This window comes from Pleurodeles waltl, chromosome 1_1 (genome assembly GCF_031143425.1).
Source record: "Pleurodeles waltl isolate 20211129_DDA chromosome 1_1, aPleWal1.hap1.20221129, whole genome shotgun sequence".
In the NCBI taxonomy this organism is placed as follows: Eukaryota; Metazoa; Chordata; class Amphibia; order Caudata; family Salamandridae; genus Pleurodeles; species Pleurodeles waltl.
The window spans coordinates 971,186,121-971,212,840 of record NC_090436.1 but is presented as its reverse complement, the minus strand read 5'-3'; the positions used below and the strand labels follow the sequence as shown (position 1 = coordinate 971,212,840).

At 47.2% G+C, this 26,720-nt stretch overlaps 1 long non-coding RNA gene across 1 annotated transcript in view; it reads right to left on the bottom strand.

Annotated features, from left to right (window-relative positions):
• LOC138285592 (uncharacterized) overlaps window positions 1-18,709 on the bottom strand; it is an 88,015-nt gene extending 69,306 nt beyond the window's left edge. Inside the window, exon 1 of the long non-coding RNA XR_011201622.1 lies at window positions 18,642-18,709. This is a non-coding gene — a long non-coding RNA (uncharacterized lncRNA). The remainder of the gene's footprint in view (window positions 1-18,641) is intronic.
• Window positions 18,710-26,720: the final 8,011 nt, after the last annotated feature.

The following is a 26,720-nucleotide window of genomic DNA, read 5'->3' as shown; positions in this document are numbered from 1 at the left end:
CACTTTTCCCTCGATTTCATAGCACTACAATAAACACCCTTGAACACAACTTGACTACTAGTATTTTATGTTTTGAAAATGTGCATTTATGGAAAAAGTCACATCTAGTGCAATTGATCTGAACACTGTGAAAGCATATAAATAATGACCTGTAGCTGTCTGTAGTCAGCACATCAGTACACAGTTGTTATATCACCAACATCTGTAAAATGACAAACCATAGGTGACAGTAAGTTGAGATGCAAAGGAAATTAATGCCATCAAGCGACAGCCACACAGAATACACCAATAGTCAGAGGAATGATCAGTTGCACTCTCTGACCTGTGAGTCATTGGAAGTATTGATGGATAACTGATGTTCATTCTCACTGTCCTCAGGGTCTACTGCTGCCACAGGGGCATCTCCTGTCTCTTCCTCCTGCAGAAAAGGTACATGCTGTCTGAGGGCCAGGTTGTGCAACATGCAGCATGCCACTACTATCTGGCAGACCATCCCGGGAGAGTAGAACAGGGATCCACCTGTTAGATGGAGGCACCTGAACCTGGCCTTCAGGAGGCCGAAGGTCCTCTCGATGATCCTTCTGGTTCGCCCATGTGCCTCATTATAATGTTCCTCAGCCCCTGTCCTGCCATTCCTCCCAGGGGTCAGCAGCCACGATAGGTTTGGGTAGCCAGAGTCACCTGCAAGTACTGAGGAGCAACATTTAGCCTCACATAATGCTATAGGCATGACACCTGAAGGCATACACTAACATACAGTGGGTGGGGACCATGGCTCACCTGTTAGCCACACCCTGTGCCTCTGTACTTGGGCCATCACATTTGGGATGCTGCTATTCCTCAGAACAAAGGCATCATGCACTGACCCAGGATACTTAGCATTGACATGGGAGATGTACTGATCCTCCAGGCACACCATTTTCACATTCAGTGAGTGGAAACTCTTACGATTCCTGAACACCTGTTCATTTTGGCGGGGGGGACAAATGCAATATTTTTTCCGTCAATCGCCCCAGTAATATTGGGGATGTGTCCCATTGCATTGAATCCGGCCTTCATTGTGACCAAATCTTCCACCTTGGGCGAAAGAAATGTAGCTGCACATGTGTTTTACCAGGGCAGACAAAACTCTTGCCAGCACGATTGAGAAAATTGGCTGTGACATACCTGCTGCCAAGCCCACTGTCACTTGGAAAGAACCTGTTGCCAGGAAATGGAGCACTGATAGCACTTGAGGGGGTGTCCCAGTGGGATGACGGATAGCAGATATCAGGTCTGGCTCCAATTGGGCACACAGCTCAGTTATTGTGGCCCTGTCCACTCCATAGGTGAGTATAATGTACCTGTCCTCCAGTATAGCCAAGTCCACAAAGGCTCTGTACACGGGGATATGTCTCCACCTCCTATTCATCTGCAGCGGTAGGTATCTAAGGGACACAAGAGTGAATAGGCTGTCACAATTTGAACAATGGAAACACAACTTCAGTGTACATAGTGCATAGTGCATTTATGTGATGAGACAGTGTGAATGGCGAGGTATGTGCAAATCTAGGCTGTGATGCAGTTAATGTCAATATGACTGTTGTCCTACCCCATGAAATGGCGACCGCCTATCCTGTATGTAGGGACAGGTGGAAGTGAGGTAACTCTGCCGACGTTGGGCATTGTGGCGGAAGGCGGTCTTGCACCGTGCAATTCCTCATTGGATAATATGGGGCTCTATGGATTACAGCGGGCAATGGGGATCTGCGTCAGCAGTAATGGTGTACACCACGCGGAGGTGACTGCCATTTTCTATCTGATTCCTCACTTGTTTCCTGGCCTTCAACAGAAGAACACCTACACTGCGTGTGCTGCTGTGACCTGTGTCTTGAACCTACCATGGCCCATGTGACCGGGGAAAGGGCCCCTGCCTTAACTTTGGAGGAGTTGGAGCAATTGGTGGATGGGGTCCTACCCCAGTACGGACTGCTGTATGGACCTCCAGACCAACAGGTGAGTACACTTTGGGCACGATGCATGTGGGAAGGATGCATGGAGATGTGTGTGCAAGCATCATGTCATTGGGGGGAATGTCTTGTGGGGGTGTACATGGTGTACGCCAGTCGATGTGTGTGCCAATGGTGATGGAAACGGGATTGGTGGGCCGCATGTGTGACAGGCTGGATTGTATGTGTAATGGTGTCCTCCAGTCTGTATCACCCCTGCAGGCCAGTGCCCATGAAAAGAAGGGATTATGGCGTGCCATCGCCAAGGACGTGCGGACCCTGGGGTCTATGGCAGGCAGGGGCACCCACTGTCGGAAACGGTGGGAGGACCTGAGACGCTGGGCACGGAAGACCGCAGAGGCCCAGCTGGGGATGGCCTCCCAATGAGGAAGGGGTGCCCGTCAGAACCTGATCCCCCTGATGGCCCGCATACTGGTGGTGGCCTACCCAGAGCTGGATGGGCGCTTGACGGAATCACAGCAGCCACAAGGGGTGAGTACAGTGGGCATTACTAAAAAAATGAGCATGTAGCATGGGATTCGGGTGGTGGATGTGAGCTAGTGGGTGCCCCTAAGGCCAGGCCAGACTTTGCAGTGCGAGTCAACTCTAGGGTAATGGGTGTATGGCAAAAGCAGGTAATCTAGTGTGTTAGCATTCCATGTCAGTCAGGGCTTTGTGGGTCCCAGGAGGGGTGCAATTGGTGGTGTGTGGCCCTCATCTTGCTGTGGCATCTACCCAAATCACTGGCAGTGCAATGCATAGTGCTGAAGCCTGATCCCTGTGTGTGATGGTGCTGTGTATGTCAACTGTGGTGCTGGTGCAGTAATTGACCCAGTGTTTCCTTTTTCTCTCTCCCCCCTTTTTTTCTTCGGTCATCCTGTCCATGTGTGCATTGGCATAATTTGGCAGAGTAGCAGAGGCACCGGCGACAGAGGGAGCTGCATCCCACAGGACCCAGGAGGCCGAGTCCACCGATGCAGAGGGAAACAGTGGGACGGAGGGTGAGGGGAGCACCACGGAGGAAACAGGAGGTGACAACACAGACTCAGATACCTCCTCCAATGGAAGCTCCCTGGTGGTGGCGGACACCTCTGTGACTACCACAGCTGCAGGTACAGCTGTCATACCCCTACCAGCACCGCCCTCCCAGTAGCCCCCAGCGAGTTGCCCATGCCCGCTCACCCAGGAGGGTGGGCATCTCCTTCGCCCCAGGCACCTCAGGCCCTGCCCCAGTCAGACCTGCTGCCCTGAGTGAGGAGGCTATTGAACTCCTGAGATCCAATTCTGTAGGGCAGTCAACCATTGTGAATGGCATCCAGGGGCTGGCATCCCAGATGCAGCAATGCAATGCATTCCTGGAGGGCATCAAGGGTGGATTGGCGGCCCAACAGAGATCGATTCAGGCTCTGGCCCCCTCTCTGATGGCAGCCATTGTCCCTGTTTCTACCATCCCCCCTCCAACTACCACTTCCCAGTCTTCTCAACCCCAACCCATCCCCAGGCACACATACAGACGAGCATGCACACAAGACAACACCCAGGAGTGGCACAGGCAAACACAGGCACCACACTTCTTCCCACAAGCACTCACACAAACACCAGACAGTTGGAGACACAACCACATCCACTGCCTCCACTGTCTCCTCCTCCTCCACCTCCCTCACAATCATGTACACACTCACACCTGTATGCACTGCATCCACATCCACCACCAGCATCACCACACCAAGCAGCACACACACCTCACTAGCAGACACCTCCACAACATCCATGCACACATCCCCTTTGTCCTCTCCCACCCTGTCTGTCCCCCCCAAAGGACAAAAATGCAAGCACTTACACACCAAACAGCCATCCATCTCATCAGCATACTGCTCATGCACCTGCACCCAAATCCAGCTGACATACACCTCCTACAACCACTCCTTCAACCTCCACTCCCATTCCTCCTCCAGCCCCACCGTCCCTAAGAAGCTTTTCCTTGCCCAACTTGACCTCTTCCCTCCACCTCACCCCTGGTCCTGCCTGTAGAAGCAGGGCCCAACGACCCAGCCGAGCACCTCAGCCAAACAGTCCACGCGGACAGTGGTGGCACCACCTAGTCGTGGTGGCAAGTCAGTGAAGAATCCCAGTCCACAGCCAAGAAGGTGAAGGATCCCACACCTCCTGCCATGAAGGGTAAGGAGCCTGTATCTCCTGCCATGAGGGGGAAAAAGCCCTCGACTCCTGCCCGGAAGGCTAGGAAACACGCACAACTTGCCATGGAGGGGAAGAACACCTCAACCCCTGCCAGGAAGGGTAAGGATCCCACGCCTCATGCCATGAAGGGGAAGAAGCCCTCAACTCCAGCGGAGGCTGTCAGGGTGACACCTCCACCACCACCAGTGGTCACGGGGTCCCCACCGTCAGCTGAGGAAGTGCATCCCTCACCATCAGCAGAGGATGCCCAGGAGGCACCTTCACCTGCCACCACAGTTCAGCCCTCACCACCAGCAGAGGCTGCCCAGGAGGCACCTTCACCTACCACCACAGTCCAGCCCTCACCACCAGCAGAGGCTGCCCAGGAGGCACCTCCACCAGCCACCACAGTTCAGCCCTCACCTCCAGATGACACAGTGCAGCCATCACCACCACCCTCCAGGGGCTGCTGTACGAGGTGTCCCCTCCAGGAGCAGTGGGCCTCTTCCCCACCTGAGAGAATGTGGCCTTGCACTCCCCAGCACAGAGTAATGGCATGGAGCCCGCTCCAGAACCAGTGGGAAAGTCACCCACTCCAGAGACTGTGGCCTTGCACTCCCCATCACTGACAAATGGGCAAGGACCCCCCTCCAGAACCAGTGGGAAAGTCACCCACTCCAGAGACTGTGACCTTGCACTCCTCAGCAGAGAGATGTGGGTATGGAGCACCCTCCAGAACCAGTGGGCTTATTCCTGTATTCGGTTGAGGTGCCCCCCACCCCTCTTCCCCCTGAGGTGCCTCCCACTTGCAAACTGATGTCCCTGCAGAGTTCTATCTGGATGAAGTCAGAATTTGAGTTGGGCTTTGGGCTGTGCCCTTTGGCCATGTGGGCCCTTTGTACAATGGACTTGGCAGTGGCCCTTTGTGTATATTTGTACATATCGGTTTCACGTACAATTGGATTATTAGGTAGCTGTTTATATCAATACAGTCTTATTAGTGCATTCTTGTCCTTGCATTATTGTGACGTGTATTGTGTGCCATTGTTTTTTGTGTACAGCTGGCTGTGTGTATGGTGTGTGTGTGTATGGTGTGTGTGTGTGTCAGGTGTGTGTCGTGCGTGTGTGTGTCGGGTGTGTGTCGTGCGTGTGTGTGTCACTCTTGTTTCCCTGCCTCCCTCCCTTGTGTGCTAGGTGGCTGTACTCACAGTCATCGTCTTCGTCAGCGTTGGTGTTCCAGGTGGAGCATGACGTAGATGAGAATCAGGAAGACTTGCAGTTCTGGTTCCATGGCGGCGATGTTCTTCCCTGTGTCTTCGATGGTGAGTCCTTTCTCTTCTGTGAAGCGTTTCCGCCAGGCTTTTGATGGCGTTAATACCGCCCCAGAAAAAGTGGCGGATTGATGTGTCAAAATATGGTGGGTGGTACTTTGTCTTCCACCTGGCTGTTGACGGCTAATGTCGTGGTGAGTGTTGTTTCCACCCTGGCGGTTGGTGTAATACATTGGCTGTCTATGGGAGTAAGCACCGCCATGGTCATAATTTGGTGGTAATTACCGCCAGCCTGTTAGCAGTATTACTGCAACTTTATCACTCATTGCCAGGGTCATAATGAGGGCCAAAATGTTTCTTGAAGATACATTTGTGTTTAATGTGATGGCTATTGAGGATATCAGAGGGGAGAATTGAGAGAGCAAATGTTCACTTGCATAATTATTAGCACAGAGTGGTTTACATATTGTGTGCATATTATTCATATAAGGTGTAGTAGATAACCACATTAAGCCATTATATTCAGCATTTGAGTTGACATACTATGCAACTTAAGTTAGCTGCATTGTTAGTGCCATTTTTATTGTTGTGTAATACACATTTAAGGCTAAGACGCGTGCCCATTTCCCTTTCGTTATTTTTGCACGATTATGTGTTTTTCCACTGCAGATGCTGTATTTTCCCAGATGCCTCTTTAGCTAATGAATAACATATTGCTATGTTTCAGACAACGGATTGAGGGAGTCTACTGTGCAAGGTTTGTCCTATCGCTGTGTTGCAGACACATCAACATGTTTGTGGCCTCATGTCCCACTGATCAATATGGTACTTTTCCAATACACGTTCTTGATCTTATTTTGCTAATCCGTAGCACAATCTAATCCTACGCAGTGTTATCCTCATATATTCATGCACAGGAGGTACGTACATATGAACTCCCCACTTAGATACAACATAGACCTCAGAGGCAGAGTGTTGAAATGAAAGCTTGGGGCTGCAGGAGGAGGTTTGGGGTTCAATCAGTGGTTCCTTGTTTCCTTTCCTTTTGTTCCATTTGTTGCTATTAATGTGTTTATATATTGTAAACACCTGATAAGTGTGATCTATATTTCTGATAGAAACACATTTTGAAGTGATTTGAAAAATGTGGTATGATAAATATGTTGTATGCTATGGAATATCTATGACATGATGTAATTACCATCTCATCCTTATATGCTATATGATGTGTCCAAATATTTCTGCCATGTATGTGATAATAGACACTTAACAAAACGCAATAAAGTTTGTTGAAAAACATGCATTAGACAACTGATAGTGAGGTAATCACTGGAAGAAGACAAAGATGCCAGGATGGGAGTGCAACTCGTGGGAGGAGCTGACTGTACCCAACAGTTTCTCCACAGGAACAATCCGAGGACATAGCCATGCATCGACCATTGTGTTACCCTGAGAAAGAGGGGAGTTTGCTCCCATCGTTCAAAGTAAAATGATTGGTTCCCCACAGTGAGACAAGCTGAAATAATGCAAACTATTGTCTTGTTGAATAATAATAGTGTGTGTGTTCCTTAGACTAGGGACAGAGATGCTTGCTGACTTTTAACTGAGAAGACCCTTCTCACCTCTACCGATCTCCAAGGCTAAACGGTTAAGCATTCCTATGTGAGAAGCTGACATCTCACTTTACTCGTCACACCAACGCCCTTTCCCTACCTATTTTGCTTAATTTAGATTAGGGGTTTCCTTCCTGGAACGCACTTTTTGGATGTGCTGCATATTTTTCTATTTCTTCTTAATGATCTATTTTTCCTTATATTGAAATATAAGCTGATGAACTAATTACACCTGCAATGATGATACTTAAATCTGAATAATTAATGAATAATGAATTACCTTAATTTATCCAAAACTTGTTCCTTAATCCTTTGAAACGTAATACGACTCTCTTTGTTGTTTCCTGTGGAGCCTTGTGGCCTTCACAATTTATGGTAATTTATCTAACTGCTTGCACACAGGTATCTCTCCAACTGGACGAGAAACGGTCATAGACGTCATTCAGAGGTTGCCAGGGGTCGCAGTTGCGACCCATGTCTTGCCCCTTGCGACCCCTAAGACTGCCTTTGTGACCTCTGGCTTCAGTAGTGGCAAAGTCAACTGGAACGCAAGGGCAGCTCGTATTTTACAAAATGTTTTTACATGTTTATTGTGTTGGTGCTTGCAGGTGAGTGTGTGTGTTTACATGAGAGAGTGTGTGTCTGTGTCCAGAGATACACAGCACTTGCTGCACCTACTTAGGTGAAAGACTTTTGATTACTTTTTCAACACAAAACGAAGTGACTGCATTTACCATGATGCATTGGGGCTAACTTTTTGCTGGAGTGTGAGGCAGTGTGCTCCCTTTTTTCTTTTTGTCCAATGACTGCTCCCTTGAGCTAACGAGCTGACGAGCTCTGGTGAGGCACCTGTGCGCCAGTGAGTGGTACATAAACCTGAGAAGACTTTTGGCGGCATTTCAAGCAACCCCACAGACTTGGCTGCTCTCTGCTGATGACGGGCTAAACCTAGAAACACGTGTCCAGAGATACACAGCACTTGCTGCACCTACTTAGGTGAAAGACTTTTGATTACTTTTTCAACACAAAACGAAGTGACTGCATTTACCATGATGCATTGGGGCTAACTTTTTGCTGGAGTGTGAGGCAGTGTGCTCCCTTTTTTCTTTTTGTCCAATGACTGCTCCCTTGAGCTAACGAGCTGACGAGCTCTGGTGAGGCACCTGTGCGCCAGTGAGTGGTACATAAACCTGAGAAGACTTTTGGCGGCATTTCAAGCAACCCCACAGACTTGGCTGCTCTCTGCTGATGACGGGCTAAACCTAGAAACACGTGTCCAGAGATACACAGCACTTGCTGCACCTACTTAGGTGAAAGACTTTTGATTACTTTTTCAACACAAAACGAAGTGACTGCATTTACCATGATGCATTGGGGCTAACTTTTTGCTGGAGTGTGAGGCAGTGTGCTCCCTTTTTTCTTTTTGTCCAATGACTGCTCCCTTGAGCTAACGAGCTGACGAGCTCTGGTGAGGCACCTGTGCGCCAGTGAGTGGTACATAAACCTGAGAAGACTTTTGGCGGCATTTCAAGCAACCCCACAGACTTGGCTGCTCTCTGCTGATGACGGGCTAAACCTAGAAACACGTGTCCAGAGATACACAGCACTTGCTGCACCTACTTAGGTGAAAGACTTTTGATTACTTTTTCAACACAAAACGAAGTGACTGCATTTACCATGATGCATTGGGGCTAACTTTTTGCTGGAGTGTGAGGCAGTGTGCTCCCTTTTTTCTTTTTGTCCAATGACTGCTCCCTTGAGCTAACGAGCTGACGAGCTCTGGTGAGGCACCTGTGCGCCAGTGAGTGGTACATAAACCTGAGAAGACTTTTGGCGGCATTTCAAGCAACCCCACAGACTTGGCTGCTCTCTGCTGATGACGGGCTAAACCTAGAAACACGTGTCCAGAGATACACAGCACTTGCTGCACCTACTTAGGTGAAAGACTTTTGATTACTTTTTCAACACAAAACGAAGTGACTGCATTTACCATGATGCATTGGGGCTAACTTTTTGCTGGAGTGTGAGGCAGTGTGCTCCCTTTTTTCTTTTTGTCCAATGACTGCTCCCTTGAGCTAACGAGCGGACGAGCTCTGGTGAGGCACCTGTGCGCCAGTGAGTGGTACATAAACCTGAGAAGACTTTTGGCGGCATTTCAAGCAACCCCACAGACTTGGCTGCTCTCTGCTGATGACGGGCTAAACCTAGAAACACGTGTCCAGAGATACACAGCACTTGCTGCACCTACTTAGGTGAAAGACTTTTGATTACTTTTTCAACACAAAACGAAGTGACTGCATTTACCATGATGCATTGGGGCTAACTTTTTGCTGGAGTGTGAGGCAGTGTGCTCCCTTTTTTCTTTTTGTCCAATGACTGCTCCCTTGAGCTAACGAGCGGACGAGCTCTGGTGAGGCACCTGTGCGCCAGTGAGTGGTACATAAACCTGAGAAGACTTTTGGCGGCATTTCAAGCAACCCCACAGACTTGGCTGCTCTCTGCTGATGACGGGCTAAACCTAGAAACACGTGTCCAGAGATACACAGCACTTGCTGCACCTACTTAGGTGAAAGACTTTTGATTACTTTTTCAACACAAAACGAAGTGACTGCATTTACCATGATGCATTGGGGCTAACTTTTTGCTGGAGTGTGAGGCAGTGTGCTCCCTTTTTTCTTTTTGTCCAATGACTGCTCCCTTGAGCTAACGAGCTGACGAGCTCTGGTGAGGCACCTGTGCGCCAGTGAGTGGTACATAAACCTGAGAAGACTTTTGGCGGCATTTCAAGCAACCCCACAGACTTGGCTGCTCTCTGCTGATGACGGGCTAAACCTAGAAACACGTGTCCAGAGATACACAGCACTTGCTGCACCTACTTAGGTGAAAGACTTTTGATTACTTTTTCAACACAAAACGAAGTGACTGCATTTACCATGATGCATTGGGGCTAACTTTTTGCTGGAGTGTGAGGCAGTGTGCTCCCTTTTTTCTTTTTGTCCAATGACTGCTCCCTTGAGCTAACGAGCTGACGAGCTCTGGTGAGGCACCTGTGCGCCAGTGAGTGGTACATAAACCTGAGAAGACTTTTGGCGGCATTTCAAGCAACCCCACAGACTTGGCTGCTCTCTGCTGATGACGGGCTAAACCTAGAAACACGTGTCCAGAGATACACAGCACTTGCTGCACCTACTTAGGTGAAAGACTTTTGATTACTTTTTCAACACAAAACGAAGTGACTGCATTTACCATGATGCATTGGGGCTAACTTTTTGCTGGAGTGTGAGGCAGTGTGCTCCCTTTTTTCTTTTTGTCCAATGACTGCTCCCTTGAGCTAACGAGCTGACGAGCTCTGGTGAGGCACCTGTGCGCCAGTGAGTGGTACATAAACCTGAGAAGACTTTTGGCGGCATTTCAAGCAACCCCACAGACTTGGCTGCTCTCTGCTGATGACGGGCTAAACCTAGAAACACGTGTCCAGAGATACACAGCACTTGCTGCACCTACTTAGGTGAAAGACTTTTGATTACTTTTTCAACACAAAACGAAGTGACTGCATTTACCATGATGCATTGGGGCTAACTTTTTGCTGGAGTGTGAGGCAGTGTGCTCCCTTTTTTCTTTTTGTCCAATGACTGCTCCCTTGAGCTAACGAGCTGACGAGCTCTGGTGAGGCACCTGTGCGCCAGTGAGTGGTACATAAACCTGAGAAGACTTTTGGCGGCATTTCAAGCAACCCCACAGACTTGGCTGCTCTCTGCTGATGACGGGCTAAACCTAGAAACACGTGTCCAGAGATACACAGCACTTGCTGCACCTACTTAGGTGAAAGACTTTTGATTACTTTTTCAACACAAAACGAAGTGACTGCATTTACCATGATGCATTGGGGCTAACTTTTTGCTGGAGTGTGAGGCAGTGTGCTCCCTTTTTTCTTTTTGTCCAATGACTGCTCCCTTGAGCTAACGAGCTGACGAGCTCTGGTGAGGCACCTGTGCGCCAGTGAGTGGTACATAAACCTGAGAAGACTTTTGGCGGCATTTCAAGCAACCCCACAGACTTGGCTGCTCTCTGCTGATGACGGGCTAAACCTAGAAACACGTGTCCAGAGATACACAGCACTTGCTGCACCTACTTAGGTGAAAGACTTTTGATTACTTTTTCAACACAAAACGAAGTGACTGCATTTACCATGATGCATTGGGGCTAACTTTTTGCTGGAGTGTGAGGCAGTGTGCTCCCTTTTTTCTTTTTGTCCAATGACTGCTCCCTTGAGCTAACGAGCTGACGAGCTCTGGTGAGGCACCTGTGCGCCAGTGAGTGGTACATAAACCTGAGAAGACTTTTGGCGGCATTTCAAGCAACCCCACAGACTTGGCTGCTCTCTGCTGATGACGGGCTAAACCTAGAAACACGTGTCCAGAGATACACAGCACTTGCTGCACCTACTTAGGTGAAAGACTTTTGATTACTTTTTCAACACAAAACGAAGTGACTGCATTTACCATGATGCATTGGGGCTAACTTTTTGCTGGAGTGTGAGGCAGTGTGCTCCCTTTTTTCTTTTTGTCCAATGACTGCTCCCTTGAGCTAACGAGCTGACGAGCTCTGGTGAGGCACCTGTGCGCCAGTGAGTGGTACATAAACCTGAGAAGACTTTTGGCGGCATTTCAAGCAACCCCACAGACTTGGCTGCTCTCTGCTGATGACGGGCTAAACCTAGAAACACGTGTCCAGAGATACACAGCACTTGCTGCACCTACTTAGGTGAAAGACTTTTGATTACTTTTTCAACACAAAACGAAGTGACTGCATTTACCATGATGCATTGGGGCTAACTTTTTGCTGGAGTGTGAGGCAGTGTGCTCCCTTTTTTCTTTTTGTCCAATGACTGCTCCCTTGAGCTAACGAGCTGACGAGCTCTGGTGAGGCACCTGTGCGCCAGTGAGTGGTACATAAACCTGAGAAGACTTTTGGCGGCATTTCAAGCAACCCCACAGACTTGGCTGCTCTCTGCTGATGACGGGCTAAACCTAGAAACACGTGTCCAGAGATACACAGCACTTGCTGCACCTACTTAGGTGAAAGACTTTTGATTACTTTTTCAACACAAAACGAAGTGACTGCATTTACCATGATGCATTGGGGCTAACTTTTTGCTGGAGTGTGAGGCAGTGTGCTCCCTTTTTTCTTTTTGTCCAATGACTGCTCGCTTGAGCTAACGAGCTGACGAGCTCTGGTGAGGCACCTGTGCGCCAGTGAGTGGTACATAAACCTGAGAAGACTTTTGGCGGCATTTCAAGCAACCCCACAGACTTGGCTGCTCTCTGCTGATGACGGGCTAAACCTAGAAACACGTGTCCAGAGATACACAGCACTTGCTGCACCTACTTAGGTGAAAGACTTTTGATTACTTTTTCAACACAAAACGAAGTGACTGCATTTACCATGATGCATTGGGGCTAACTTTTTGCTGGAGTGTGAGGCAGTGTGCTCCCTTTTTTCTTTTTGTCCAATGACTGCTCCCTTGAGCTAACGAGCTGACGAGCTCTGGTGAGGCACCTGTGCGCCAGTGAGTGGTACATAAACCTGAGAAGACTTTTGGCGGCATTTCAAGCAACCCCACAGACTTGGCTGCTCTCTGCTGATGACGGGCTAAACCTAGAAACACGTGTCCAGAGATACACAGCACTTGCTGCACCTACTTAGGTGAAAGACTTTTGATTACTTTTTCAACACAAAACGAAGTGACTGCATTTACCATGATGCATTGGGGCTAACTTTTTGCTGGAGTGTGAGGCAGTGTGCTCCCTTTTTTCTTTTTGTCCAATGACTGCTCCCTTGAGCTAACGAGCTGACGAGCTCTGGTAAGGCACCTGTGCGCCAGTGAGTGGTACATAAACCTGAGAAGACTTTTGGCGGCATTTCAAGCAACCCCACAGACTTGGCTGCTCTCTGCTGATGACGGGCTAAACCTAGAAACACGTGTCCAGAGATACACAGCACTTGCTGCACCTACTTAGGTGAAAGACTTTTGATTACTTTTTCAACACAAAACGAAGTGACTGCATTTACCATGATGCATTGGGGCTAACTTTTTGCTGGAGTGTGAGGCAGTGTGCTCCCTTTTTTCTATTTGTCCAATGACTGCTCCCTTGAGCTAACGAGCTGACGAGCTCTGGTGAGGCACCTGTGCGCCAGTGAGTGGTACATAAACCTGAGAAGACTTTTGGCGGCATTTCAAGCAACCCCACAGACTTGGCTGCTCTCTGCTGATGACGGGCTAAACCTAGAAACACGTGTCCAGAGATACACAGCACTTGCTGCACCTACTTAGGTGAAAGACTTTTGATTACTTTTTCAACACAAAACGAAGTGACTGCATTTACCATGATGCATTGGGGCTAACTTTTTGCTGGAGTGTGAGGCAGTGTGCTCCCTTTTTTCTTTTTGTCCAATGACTGCTCCCTTGAGCTAACGAGCTGACGAGCTCTGGTGAGGCACCTGTGCGCCAGTGAGTGGTACATAAACCTGAGAAGACTTTTGGCGGCATTTCAAGCAACCCCACAGACTTGGCTGCTCTCTGCTGAGTACGGGCTAAACCTAGAAACACGTGTCCAGAGATACACAGCACTTGCTGCACCTACTTAGGTGAAAGACTTTTGATTACTTTTTCAACACAAAACGAAGTGACTGCATTTACCATGATGCATTGGGGCTAACTTTTTGCTGGAGTGTGAGGCAGTGTGCTCCCTTTTTTCTTTTTGTCCAATGACTGCTCCCTTGAGCTAACGAGCTGACGAGCTCTGGTGAGGCACCTGTGCGCCAGTGAGTGGTACATAAACCTGAGAAGACTTTTGGCGGCATTTCAAGCAACCCCACAGACTTGGCTGCTCTCTGCTGATGACGGGCTAAACCTAGAAACACGTGTCCAGAGATACACAGCACTTGCTGCACCTACTTAGGTGAAAGACTTTTGATTACTTTTTCAACACAAAACGAAGTGACTGCATTTACCATGATGCATTGGGGCTAACTTTTTGCTGGAGTGTGAGGCAGTGTGCTCCCTTTTTTCTTTTTGTCCAATGACTGCTCCCTTGAGCTAACGAGCTGACGAGCTCTGGTGAGGCACCTGTGCGCCAGTGAGTGGTACATAAACCTGAGAAGACTTTTGGCGGCATTTCAAGCAACCCCACAGACTTGGCTGCTCTCTGCTGATGACGGGCTAAACCTAGAAACACGTGTCCAGAGATACACAGCACTTGCTGCACCTACTTAGGTGAAAGACTTTTGATTACTTTTTCAACACAAAACGAAGTGACTGCATTTACCATGATGCATTGGGGCTAACTTTTTGCTGGAGTGTGAGGCAGTGTGCTCCCTTTTTTCTTTTTGTCCAATGACTGCTCCCTTGAGCTAACGAGCTGACGAGCTCTGGTGAGGCACCTGTGCGCCAGTGAGTGGTACATAAACCTGAGAAGACTTTTGGCGGCATTTCAAGCAACCCCACAGACTTGGCTGCTCTCTGCTGATGACGGGCTAAACCTAGAAACACGTGTCCAGAGATACACAGCACTTGCTGCACCTACTTAGGTGAAAGACTTTTGATTACTTTTTCAACACAAAACGAAGTGACTGCATTTACCATGATGCACTGGGGCTAACTTTTTGCTGGAGTGTGAGGCAGTGTGCTCCCTTTTTTCTTTTTGTCCAATGACTGCTCCCTTGAGCTAACGAGCTGACGAGCTCTGGTGAGGCACCTGTGCGCCAGTGAGTGGTACATAAACCTGAGAAGACTTTTGGCGGCATTTCAAGCAACCCCACAGACTTGGCTGCTCTCTGCTGATGACGGGCTAAACCTAGAAACACGTGTCCAGAGATACACAGCACTTGCTGCACCTACTTAGGTGAAAGACTTTTGATTACTTTTTCAACACAAAACGAAGTGACTGCATTTACCATGATGCATTGGGGCTAACTTTTTGCTGGAGTGTGAGGCAGTGTGCTCCCTTTTTTCTTTTTGTCCAATGCTATATGATGTGTCCAAATATTTCTGCCATGTATGTGATAATAGACACTTAACAAAACGCAATAAAGTTTGTTGAAAAACATGCATTAGACAACTGATAGTGAGGTAATCACTGGAAGAAGACAAAGATGCCAGGATGGGAGTGCAACTCGTGGGAAGAGCTGACTGTACCCAACAGTTTCTCCACAGGAACAATCCGAGGACATAGCCATGCATCGACCATTGTGTTACCCTGAGAAAGAGGGGAGTTTGCTCCCATCGTTCAAAGTAAAATGATTGGTTCCCCACAGTGAGACAAGCTGAAATAATGCAAACTATTGTCTTGTTGAATAATAATAGTGTGTGTGTTCCTTAGACTAGGGACAGAGATGCTTGCTGACTTTTAACTGAGAAGACCCTTCTCACCTCTACCGATCTCCAAGGCTAAACGGTTAAGCATTCCTATGTGAGAAGCTGACATCTCACTTTACTCGTCACACCAACGCCCTTTCCCTACCTATTTTGCTTAATTTAGATTAGGGGTTTCCTTCCTGGAACGCACTTTTTGGATGTGCTGCATATTTTTCTATTTCTTCTTAATGTTCTATTTTTCCTTATATTGAAATATAAGCTGATGAACTATTTACACCTGCAATGATGATACTTAAATCTGAATAATTAATCAATGAATTACCTTAATTTATCCAAAACTTGTTCCTTAATCCTTTGAAACGTAATACGACTCTCTTTGTTGTTTCCTGTGGAGCCTTGTGGCCTTCACAATTTATGGTAATTTATCTAACTGCTTGCACACAGGTATCTCTCCAACTGGACGAGAAACGGTCATAGACGTCATTCAGAGGTTGCCAGGGGTCGCAGTTGCGACCCATGTCTTGCCCCTTGCGACCCCTAAGACTGCCTTTGTGACCTCTGGCTTCAGTAGTGGCAAAGTCAACTGGAACGCAAGGGCAGCTCGTATTTTACAAAATGTTTTTACATGTTTATTGTGTTGGTGCTTGCAGGTGAGTGTGTGTGTTTACATGAGAGAGTGTGTGTCTGTGTGTGTGCGCACAAGCACGTGTTTGAGAGTGAAATTTAAGGACAAAGGGCGTGTGATGGGTGTCCTATATCACTTCCGCTACCCCTGGCATTTTGGTGAATTGACGATAATGGACTCTGCGATCCTTTGGGTGTTGTGTGAAGATTACACCCGCAATATGAGAGTTAAGAATCTTTCATTGTGTCACCTCACGTGACATTCTTGATTGGTTCGCTGGAATGACATGTTTGATGTACCAATATGACATGGCCACTAGATGGCAATGAAGGTGCGATTAGAAATTTGCTGGACGCAGATAAAAACATAAAAAGCTATAACTATTATGTTTCAATGTTTTTGTTTGATTAATAAACCTGCCTTAAGTGCAGCAAATGCTTTATATCTTGAGAACCTAAAGAGAAACTAGTGGAGCGAGGCGGAGCTACTGAAATAAATAAAAAAATGCGTATGAAATTCACTTCACCATGAGCAACAAAAGAATACCGCTTTTGTCATGGTAACAATATAAACAGCAACAAGGAAATGTTTTCGCTCGTGCGCTGTGCTACAAACTAAAGAAAGGTGTTATGTAATGTCTTTCCTTACTTAGAATGTAGAGCTTAGACTCGCAACGGTACTCAAAGTACGGCCCGCGGGCCGCCAGCGGCCCCACGGACCTAGCTTGGCGGCCCGCGAGACGCACACCAAACGCCACATCATAATGGCAGCCGTATGTAAACATAGAAGAGGGCCGCAGGAGCATGCTCCCGCGGCCCTCCTCTATGTTTACATACGGCGGCCATAGTTTATGGCGTTGCCCTGATGATCCTGGAAGCCAAAGCCCCATAAAAGTCAGCGCTTGCAGCTAGCTTTTATGGGGCTTTGGTCGTCTGCTTCCTGTCACCGGCTCCACATCTGCTGCCCGCCTGCCTGCCTGCTGTTCCACATTTGTGGCATCTTTACAGTGCTTTGAGTCAGGTAAGGCTCTTTGGTTATTTATTTATTTGTTTTTAATGTAGTGTGTGTTACTGGGGTAGGCGTGAGAGCAGATTGCGCTGTGTGTGTGCGCTGTGTGTGTGTGTTACTGGGGTAGGGGTGAGAGCAGATGGCGCTGTGTGTGTGCGCGCTGTGTGTGTTACTGGGGTAGGGGTGAGAGCAGATGGCGCTGTGTGCAGATGGCGCAGTGTGTGTTACTGGGGTAGGGGTGGGAGCAGATGGCGCTGTGTGCAGATGGCGCAGTGTGTGTTACTGGGGTAGGGGTGAGAGTAGATGGCGCTGTGTGTGTTACTGGGGTAGGGGTGGGAGCAGATGGCGCTGTGTGCAGATGGCGCAGTGTGTGTTACTGGGGTAGGGGTGAGAGCAGATGGCGCTGTGTGCAGATGGCGCTGTGTGTGTTACTGGGGTAGGGGTGGGAGCAGATGGCGCAGTGTGTGTTACTGGGGTAGGGGTGAGAGCAGATGGCGCTGTGTGTATTACTGGGGTAGGAGTGGGAGCAGATGGCGCTGTGTGCAGATGGCGTAGTGTGTGTTACTGGGGTAGGGGTGAGAGCAGATGGCGCTGTGTGTGTTACTGGGGTAGGGGTGAGAGCAGATGGCGCCGTATGTGTGCGCGCTGTGTGTGTTACTGGGGTAGGGGCATTGTTTTGAAAAAGGGGGTGGTGTGGTTGTTCCCCCTCTAAGCCCCGGCCCCTCTAAGCCCCGCCCCGCTGTCACTTCAGTGCGGCCCTCGGCCGCAAACCATACTGCAATTTTGGCCCCCGAAGAAAAAGTTTGTGAGTACCCATGGCTTAGAGGAATGTTTGTAATTAAAAGAATGGGATGGAATGTCAAGTGTTGGAGTGTTGGGGCAGTTGGAGATTACGGGGTGGCAGATGGAGGTGTTTTGGCGTGCATCTACGGCTTGAATAAACTTCAGTTGATAAACTCTGCTTCCTGCTGCATTATACTCCAAGAATATTGACGACGAGGACTTCAACCATCTTCGAAGTCTTAAACCCTCGCTGATTCAACTCCTTCTCTTCGGCCACACGGAGTGAGTAGCGCGCCAACAGCTCCTGCTTCCAATAACCGGGTTTGTCCTGCCTTAGGACGCCCATCCACAGGGCCGCTCTAGCCTGTTTTGCGCTGCCCCCTTTTGGACATTTTTGGGGGACGTTGCACTCACGCTTTGCTTTACCTTATTCCTGTTTAAACTAAGCGCGACGGCCGCGAGGCATCAACCGTCGCTCTCGCGCCCAAGGAACTTTAGAGTGGCGCGAGGCATCAACCGCCGCCCTCGCGCCCAAGGAACTTTAAAGTGGTGCGAGGCGGTGAAGAGGGGCACGAGGCTCACACTCTTGCGCACCGCTGCACGCTCGCCCACAGCTCCTCCAACACTTGCGCCCATGTAACGGAAGAAGGGCGCGAGGCTAGCCATCGCACTCGCATCTACTACTGCAAGCGCAAGTTCCGCTTAAGTCCTGGATCATTAGTGTAATACACTTGACTTCGGCAAGTGGCTTTTACCGTTGGCAAATTCTGTCGATAAAGAATTTTTATTTAACATTACCTTCGTGTGCACATTGCGCAGTGTGCCGCCTCGACTATTCAATGTATCCTTCACACACTCTCTGGTCTCTTTGCAGTCATGGTGTGTGTTTAGGGCGTGTACTAAGTTCTACTTCCTCTTGGTAGACTAGTACTCCTGGAGGTATCTTTTCAGCGGCCATCTTGGATGTACTGTTTGTCACTGTAAAAGATTTCCTTCACAGTTTTTTTTTAAATGTTTTTTTCCATTTGTCTTGTTATTTTTCCTTCAGGGTAAAAAAAAAAAGAGTGCTGCTCAAACCTTTACCCTTACTCCTCCACAACCTTTTCTGAGTTCCACTGGTGATCAACACGTTAAATGGCTGGAGTGGAAAGAATATGTTTTTTATTATTTGGACACTATTGATGACGAAGACATAACTCAAATTAAAAAGAAGAAGATTTTGTTACAATGCTTGGGTCTGATGGGTCTTAAGGTGTATAACTAATTGGAAAAGAAAGTTCAACAAGATGGGGACTCAAATGTTTTTTCTCATGCCTTAGAAGACCTTGATAGATATTATTCGACGTCGGTCTGTATTGCTATTGACAGATACAATTTTTTTAGTAGGAAACAACAGAAAACAGAATCTATTGAAGAATATGTCTCGGAACTAAATAACCTGGCACTTACCTGTAGGTTTGGTGGGTTGCATAATGAATTGATCTAGGGATCAGATTATTATGCATGTAAACAATTCTCACATTCAAGAGAGATTGTGGGTACATGGAGAGTCACAGTTGGAGGAAGTTGTGGCTCTAGTCAAAAAAGCTGAAATTTCGAATAAGTGTGCAAAGGCTATTTCTTGTGAAAAAAAAGAGGTACAGAACGAAGTAGTTAGCAAGGTTAAATTTAAAAAGAATAAGGAAGAAACACAAAGAAAGCAACTTGAAAGAAAGAATATTGAACGAAAGTGTTTTCGCTGTGGGAGTAAGTAGAATTTAGCATTTTACAAGAAATGCCCTGCGCGTGACCAACAGTGTGCTAAGTGTGGTATTAAGGGCCATTTTGCCAAGGTATGTAAGAAAGGCAGGAAGGTTGCAGGCAGTTATCAGTAAATCTGATTCAGAATGCAATTCTGATTCTAGCGTTGATTCAAAAGTCCATGAGTGTGTCTTAGGTATTAACAGGGATATTGATACCTCAATTGTAGGAGATTGCGAGGAAGTAAATAAAACAGAAAATTCTTGTGTCTCACACTTAAGTATGCAATCTAGGAACAAGCCTGTATGCAAAATTCTCTTGGGGGGAGTGCATGTACTGATTGTAACAGACTCCAGTTCCCCGTACACAATTATAAACAAGAATCTGTGGGAGAATAAATTCAAAAAGGTTCTTGGATCCACCTTAAATCCCACAGATGTGTCTCCGGAGAGTTTCACAGGTGAATCCATTCCTATGATCGGATTTAGAGAAGTAGTCTTTGAATTTGAGGGCAGGAGAACCGTAGGTAAATTATATGTTGCCGAAGAAGGCCCAGCGGTATTGGGTTGGTTGGATCAAAGAGCCTTGAACATTGTGTTGGACCCTAATGGTATGGAACAGGTTAAGGTAGTGAGTGACTACAAAGATTATAGTCTCACATTGAGGAACGGGTTTCCAGAACTCTTTTCTGAAAATATTGGTGCGCTTAAGAACTTCACACATAGAATTGTTTTGAAGGAAAATGCGGTACCGAAAGTCCACAAATCGCGTGACATTCCGTGGGTAATAAGAGACGAAGAGAATAGAGAATTAGAATCCCTCTTACGAAGGGGTATAATTGAAGAGGTGGATGCCTCTGAATGGATCTCCCCATTGGTGGCAGTACGTAAGGACAATGGGAAGATTTGTTTGTGCATCAACTTGAGGTACTTAAATAACAACATAGTGGTGGAGAGATTTCCTATGGCAAAAATTTCTGAAGTGCTTGCCCTGACAAAGGACATGAAATGGTTCACTTCCATTGAGTTATCATCCGCTTACCATCAGGTTAGATTACATGAAGATAGTAAAAATCTGACTGCTTTCATGACCCCAGAGGGTTGTTTCTGTTATGTTTGTATGCCTTTCGGATTGGCCTCAGTTGCAGCAGTTTATCAGAAATTGATGCATAAACTGTTCAAGGATACAGAAGGTGTGGTTGTCTTTCAAGATGACATTTTAATCATGGGAAAGAACAGGTTGCAACATGATGAGAGAGTTAACTGTGTGTTAAGTATCCTAAGAGAGAAAGGTCTGACAGCTGAATTTTCGAAGTGTAAATTTGGAGTTCAATGCTTGAACTATTTGGGTCATGAAATCACTACGAGTGGGATTAAACCTAAAAAAGAGTTGTTGTCTGCCATTAGAGGTGCCCCGGCTCCTAGCAATAAGGACGAATTAAGATAATTCCTTGGTTTAACGGAATTCTATGCGAGGTTCGTTAAGAACTTCTCAGAGAAAACGTTTAGTTTAAGACAATTGTTGAAGGAAAGATGTAAGTTTGTATGGACAGATGCATTACAGGAAGACTTTGAATGTATGAAACAAGAAATTTGTGAGGATAAGACGTTGGCAGGATTTTATCCTAATCTTGCTTCTATTCTCACCACAGACGCATCAAATAGAGGTATTGGTGCTGTGTTAAGCCAGAAAGGTGCCACTGGCGAGGAGGTTAGTATAGCTTTTGCCTCTAGAGCACTTTCTCCCACAGAAAAAAGGTATTCAGTTATCGAGAGAGAGACTCTTGCGGTCGTTTGGAGTCTAGAGCATTTCAGGAATTTTCTGTGGAGCTTTCACATTGAAAATAGAGGTGATCATAAACCTCTAATCAAGGTATTGACTACGGAAGGATTGTTAAAGGCCCCGGCAATAATAGCCAGAATGTCCATAAGATTGTTGGACTTCAAATATAAATTAGTATATGTTCCAGGAGTTAAGAATAAGGTGGCGGATTGTTTGAGCAGATTGCCCCTACCCCTTCAAGAATTGGTGAATGATGATGAGGGGCTCATGGTTCCTTGGTCCGGGAATTATGATTGGAAGGCCATTAGTCCTGAGATTTGGAATGAAACAAATTTGAATGACCCCATATTAACCACGTTAAGGAAATATATTCAAGAAGGTTGGCCAGAGAAAAAAAAGATGCCAGCTGAGCTCATAATTTTCTTTGAGTTACGTGATGAATTAGCTGTAGACCATGATAAGGTGTTGAGGGGTAATAGAATGGTTCACCTGAGAAATTAAGGGACTCCATTATTAAAATAAATCATGAAGGACATTTAGGCATCGTCAAGACTAAAAAGAAAATTAAAGAGAACTATTGGTGGCCCGGTATGGATGTTAATATCGAGAGGATTGTTCGGAGTTGTGATCTATGCATGAATGCTGACAAATCTCTGGTAACCTTAAAACCAACTTTACATCCTGTACCTTTCCCTGAGATGGCTTGGAAAGTTATAGGTTTGATATAATGGGACCAATCGTTGAGGAGAATGTACAGTGGTACATTATTTTAGCGGTAGATTACTTCTCAAAATGGCCAGAGATTAAAATTGTTTCCAAAGCTAATTCAAGGAACGTTCTAACATTCTTGGATGAACTCTTTCAAAGGGAAGGGCTACCTAGAAAAATAATCACTGATAATAGTGTGCAAGTTAAGAGTGAGGAGATTCGGGAATTTTTAGAGAGAAATGGCATAGAACACACATTGGTTTCCGTTTACCACCCTAGTGGGAATGGAGAAGTGGAGAGGTTTAACCGAGTTATTAAAGATTCAGTGCAATTAGGTAAGTTTAGGAATGTTGATTGGAAAACCAGTGTTAAGAAAATGATATGGATGTACAGAACCACCCCGACGGTAACAGGCCACCCTCCTTTTACTGTCATGAGAGGAAGAATTCCATTTAGGAAAGATAATAAGGGGTTGGTTAAGTAAATCTAGAGTGAAGGAATGGTCACCTACTGAGATTAAAGCAAATATTAAAAAAGCATAGGATCTTTATAAAACCTATGTGGATTTAAAAAAAAGGTGCAAAGGATATTAGGTTGAAGAAGGGTGATGTTGTTCGAGTCAAACTACCAGGTAAAGTTAAGAAAGGAGATACAAAGTTTTCGGAACCTAAAACAGTATACAAAAATTCTGCCAAATTAAGTGATGGTCGTGTGTGGCATATGAGTCGTTGTGCGAAGTTAATAGGTGATTTTACTGGTGTGAATGGGAATACTTCTACTGTAGCTATGAATTTGTGGCTAGATACTGTATATGAAGACACTTCCTCTGGAGCTGAAAACATCTTGGGAACAGATTCTGCGTCAGAAGATACCATGGCTAAATATGACAGCCCAACACAGGAAGTGGAAGCTTCCAAGGACCATCCAGACAATCCTGAAAGGAATTAAACTTACAGGAGCAAACTGGGTAGAATTATTAAGAAACCTTTGCATTTAAAGGACTATATTGTAAATTAGTTGTTTTTATTTGTAATTTCTTTGTTTTTGTTTTGTGTTTTACGCTTTGCTTTATTTTCTAAGGGGAGAGGATGTGTCATGTAATGTCTTTCCTTACTTAGAATGTAGAACTTAGCGGAATGTTTGTAATTAAAAGAATGGGATGGGACGGAATGTCAAGGGTTGGAGTGTTGGGGCAGTTGGAGATTACCAGGGTGGCAGACAGAGGTGTTGGTGTGCATCTACGGCTTGAATAAACTTCAGTTGATAAACTCTGCTTCCCGCTGCATTATACTACAAGAATATTAGGGTAGTACTGTGTATAACTGGACAGCAGCCTACAGCTCAAGTGCTCAGGATGAGGATGCACATGACTAGAATATTTTACAAGACTGTACTAATAAACATATTCATACTTTTCTCTTTCTTTGTGTTATTTCTTGAGCAATGATTCCAGGCCGAACCTCCGACAAAGGTCCCAACCCTCTTACCTTAAACACATTTAACAGCTGCCCCAACTCACCAGAGAAAGCCTCCAAAATGGCTACTCACTCACGTGCCTCGTGCCAAATCAGATAAAACTATGAAGTGACTCCGCCACAAAGACTGTGAAGAGAAAGAAAGAATCGGAGCACATCACTTATCCTTCCTCATTCCAGTTCTTAAACTATGTGGATACACCCAAGCAAGCACCGGCGTTTTTACTGCAAACTGTTGAGATCCACTCGGGCTCTCCTATACAATGTTGCAAAGTGAGGGCATGGGGCTGGGCCGAAGGCAGAGCCGATATAATAAGGACGGTGCTGCTGACCTGGCAGTGATGGACCTAACATGTACCTAGTGCGCAAGCTCTGCCACGGCCGCGTGACACCAGTGCCCCAAACGTGACCTACCTGTGCTCCGTCCTACCGGCGGATCGTGCACCAGTGACCCTGCAGCGCGTACAGGTGTTTGTCAGAGGAGCTGTCGCTCCTTTCAGTGGAGCGTGTCGCCGCGCCCATCTGTTGCTCCGGGGCATGTACGGAAGCCTGCCAGAGAGAGGCTGCCTCAGAGCATGCCCGAGGAGTTCTGATCGTGCCGGCCCTGGCACATGCAATGTCGTTCCACGGCTGCAGTGGAGGACCCTGCCCGGAGGCTGCTTGGAGAGTGCCTGTCAAGCAGAAGGCAGTGAAGGCCCGGTGCACCCGGCATGCTGAAGCTGTGTCCCTCGTGCTGGAGGTCTGCTGCCACGTGGTAAGGCCTCAGCTCCACCCTGAAAAAAAAAATAGTGGGGCATTCATGAAAGCAATGACTAGCTGAAAAAAAAAGACTGTAAAGCAGGAGCCAGGAAACCACCTGCTTCCAAACAGGAATCTACCCACAGAGACTCAAGTTGTTTAGGCCACTAGGCACCATTTATCTGTGCAGACTGTAGGCAATGTGCAGAAGATTCAGAGAGCAAAATGGGCTTACTGCAACAAAATCAAGAGCAGCAGCCTCTGCCTCCCTGCACTACCCCCCTTCAGCCAGCTAGCGGATCCCACCACGGCGGCGCCACAATGGGGTCACTGGCTTGGCCACCTTGACAACTACTTCTCTGCTACCAGAGAGAGGGATGGTGCAGTGCGAAGGTCCCTCATGCTACACATGAGAGGTGATGAACTGTATGAGCTTTTTGCAACACTTCCCAAAACAGGAGGAGCTGGTGATTTTGATGCAGTGGGAGCAGCTTTGAACAGGTATTTCGACCCCCAGCTAAACCGAGGGCCCAGAAGCAAGGAGATGGAGTTTGCAGCTGTGGATATGAACACAAGACACCCAGCGTTTGCCCAGCAAGTGGGAAAAGCTGCAATAAGTGTCGAAAGGGAATCATTTTGCCAAGATGTGTCGAATGATGCGGCACAAGCAGCGTGAGACAAAAGGAAAGACTGACACAATGAAGAATGTAAGGCCTGACGACAATGCACATGCTGGGGGAGTGGGTGCCAAGACTGTAAAGTACGACGAGGAAGACGTCTTCATCATCTTGTTCACCCGACTGCGACAGCAAAAGCGGCGAGATCAATGGTAACAATGCGACTGTGTTGATTGACACAGGCGCATCAGTCAATGTTATGGACAGTGTGTTATATCACCAGCTGTCACCGAAACCATAATTGTCGCCCTGAAACATGAAAATCTACACCTATGGTGGCGTGATCCTCTCCCTTTACAAGGTACCATTGAAGTGACAATAGCCAGTCAAGACCACAGGACAAAAGCAAAATTTTACATCGTGAAGGGAAACCTAGATACCTATCTTGGGTTTCACACTGCTGAAGACCTTGAACTTGTTTACTTTCCTCTCCAGATCTATGACACACATGCAGAGTCCATCCTCAATGGCTTCCCACAGCTGTTTGTAAGACTGGGAAAGCTCAAAGGTAAGCAGGTTAAGCTGCATGTTGACCTAGCTGTGACACCCACGGCACTGCAACACCGGAGAGTTCCTTTTCATCTCCGGCCTGTGGTGGAGAAAGAACTGCAAACCCTGGAGGATCAAAGGGTGATCGAGAAGGTCACTGGGCCCACCCCCTGGGTGTCACTACTGGTGATCACGCCAAAGCCAAAACAGCCCGGGCCATTCGCCTCTGTGTGGACATGCGATTGCCAGATTGTGCCATCACACCCTCAATGGATGATATTATTACAGATTTAAATGGAGCCCAAGGTTTTTCGAAGCTAGATTTGGATTCAGGCTACCACCAGCTGGAGCTGGACCCCGAACGCTGGAATATTACCACCTTTTCCACTTATGTAGGGTTGAGACGGTACAAGAGGCTCAGTTTCAGTGTATCCTCTGCCGCCGAGATCTTCCAAAATGTCATCAGGGAAACGCTATCTGGCCTCGAAGGGGTGCTTAATCTGAGTTTAATTTTTTCAAAGACCCTTGAGAATCATCATCGCCAACTGAGAGCCACCCTCCAGCAACTTTCTGATGCTGGTCTCACACTTCAAAGAGAGAAGTGTGCATTCTACAAGAACTTAGTTGACTTTTACGGATACATTTTCTCGCGAGAGGGGTTGCAAGTAGACCCCAAGAAGGTGGATGCTATTCGCAGTGCCCCAGTTCCGCAAAATGCCATGGAAGTCAAACCTACTGTGGACGGTTTATTCCCCAATTGGCTACAATGGCAGACAACTCAAGCAGGTCAACACCAAATGGGGCTGGAGCCCACAAGCTGATAACGCATTTTTAGGCTGTGAAGGAGGCGCTGCTGGATAAAGTGACCATGGCCAGCTTCCACCCCAAGAGAAAGACAGAAGTGGTGGTGGATGCCAGCCCCGTTGGGCTGGGAGCTCTTTTGCTTTTGGAGCAACGTAATCAAGAGTGGGCCCCAGTGGCCTATGCAAGCAGGGCCTTGTCAGCAGTAGAGGCTCGGTACGCACAGATGGAAAGAGAGGCACTGGCCATTTGTTGGGCCTGTCAACACTTTCACCTCTACCTGTATGGACATGAGTTCCAAGTGGTCAGGGACCACAAACCCCCTGTGTCGGTGTTTGCTGGGTACACATGGCTGGCTCCCCCTAGGTTGTCCTGCTCCAACCATACAAGTTTAACGTTCTCTTCCGGCCAGGAGTGAACAACCCGGCAGATTACTTGTCACAGCATTCTCCGGTACCACAGCTGGG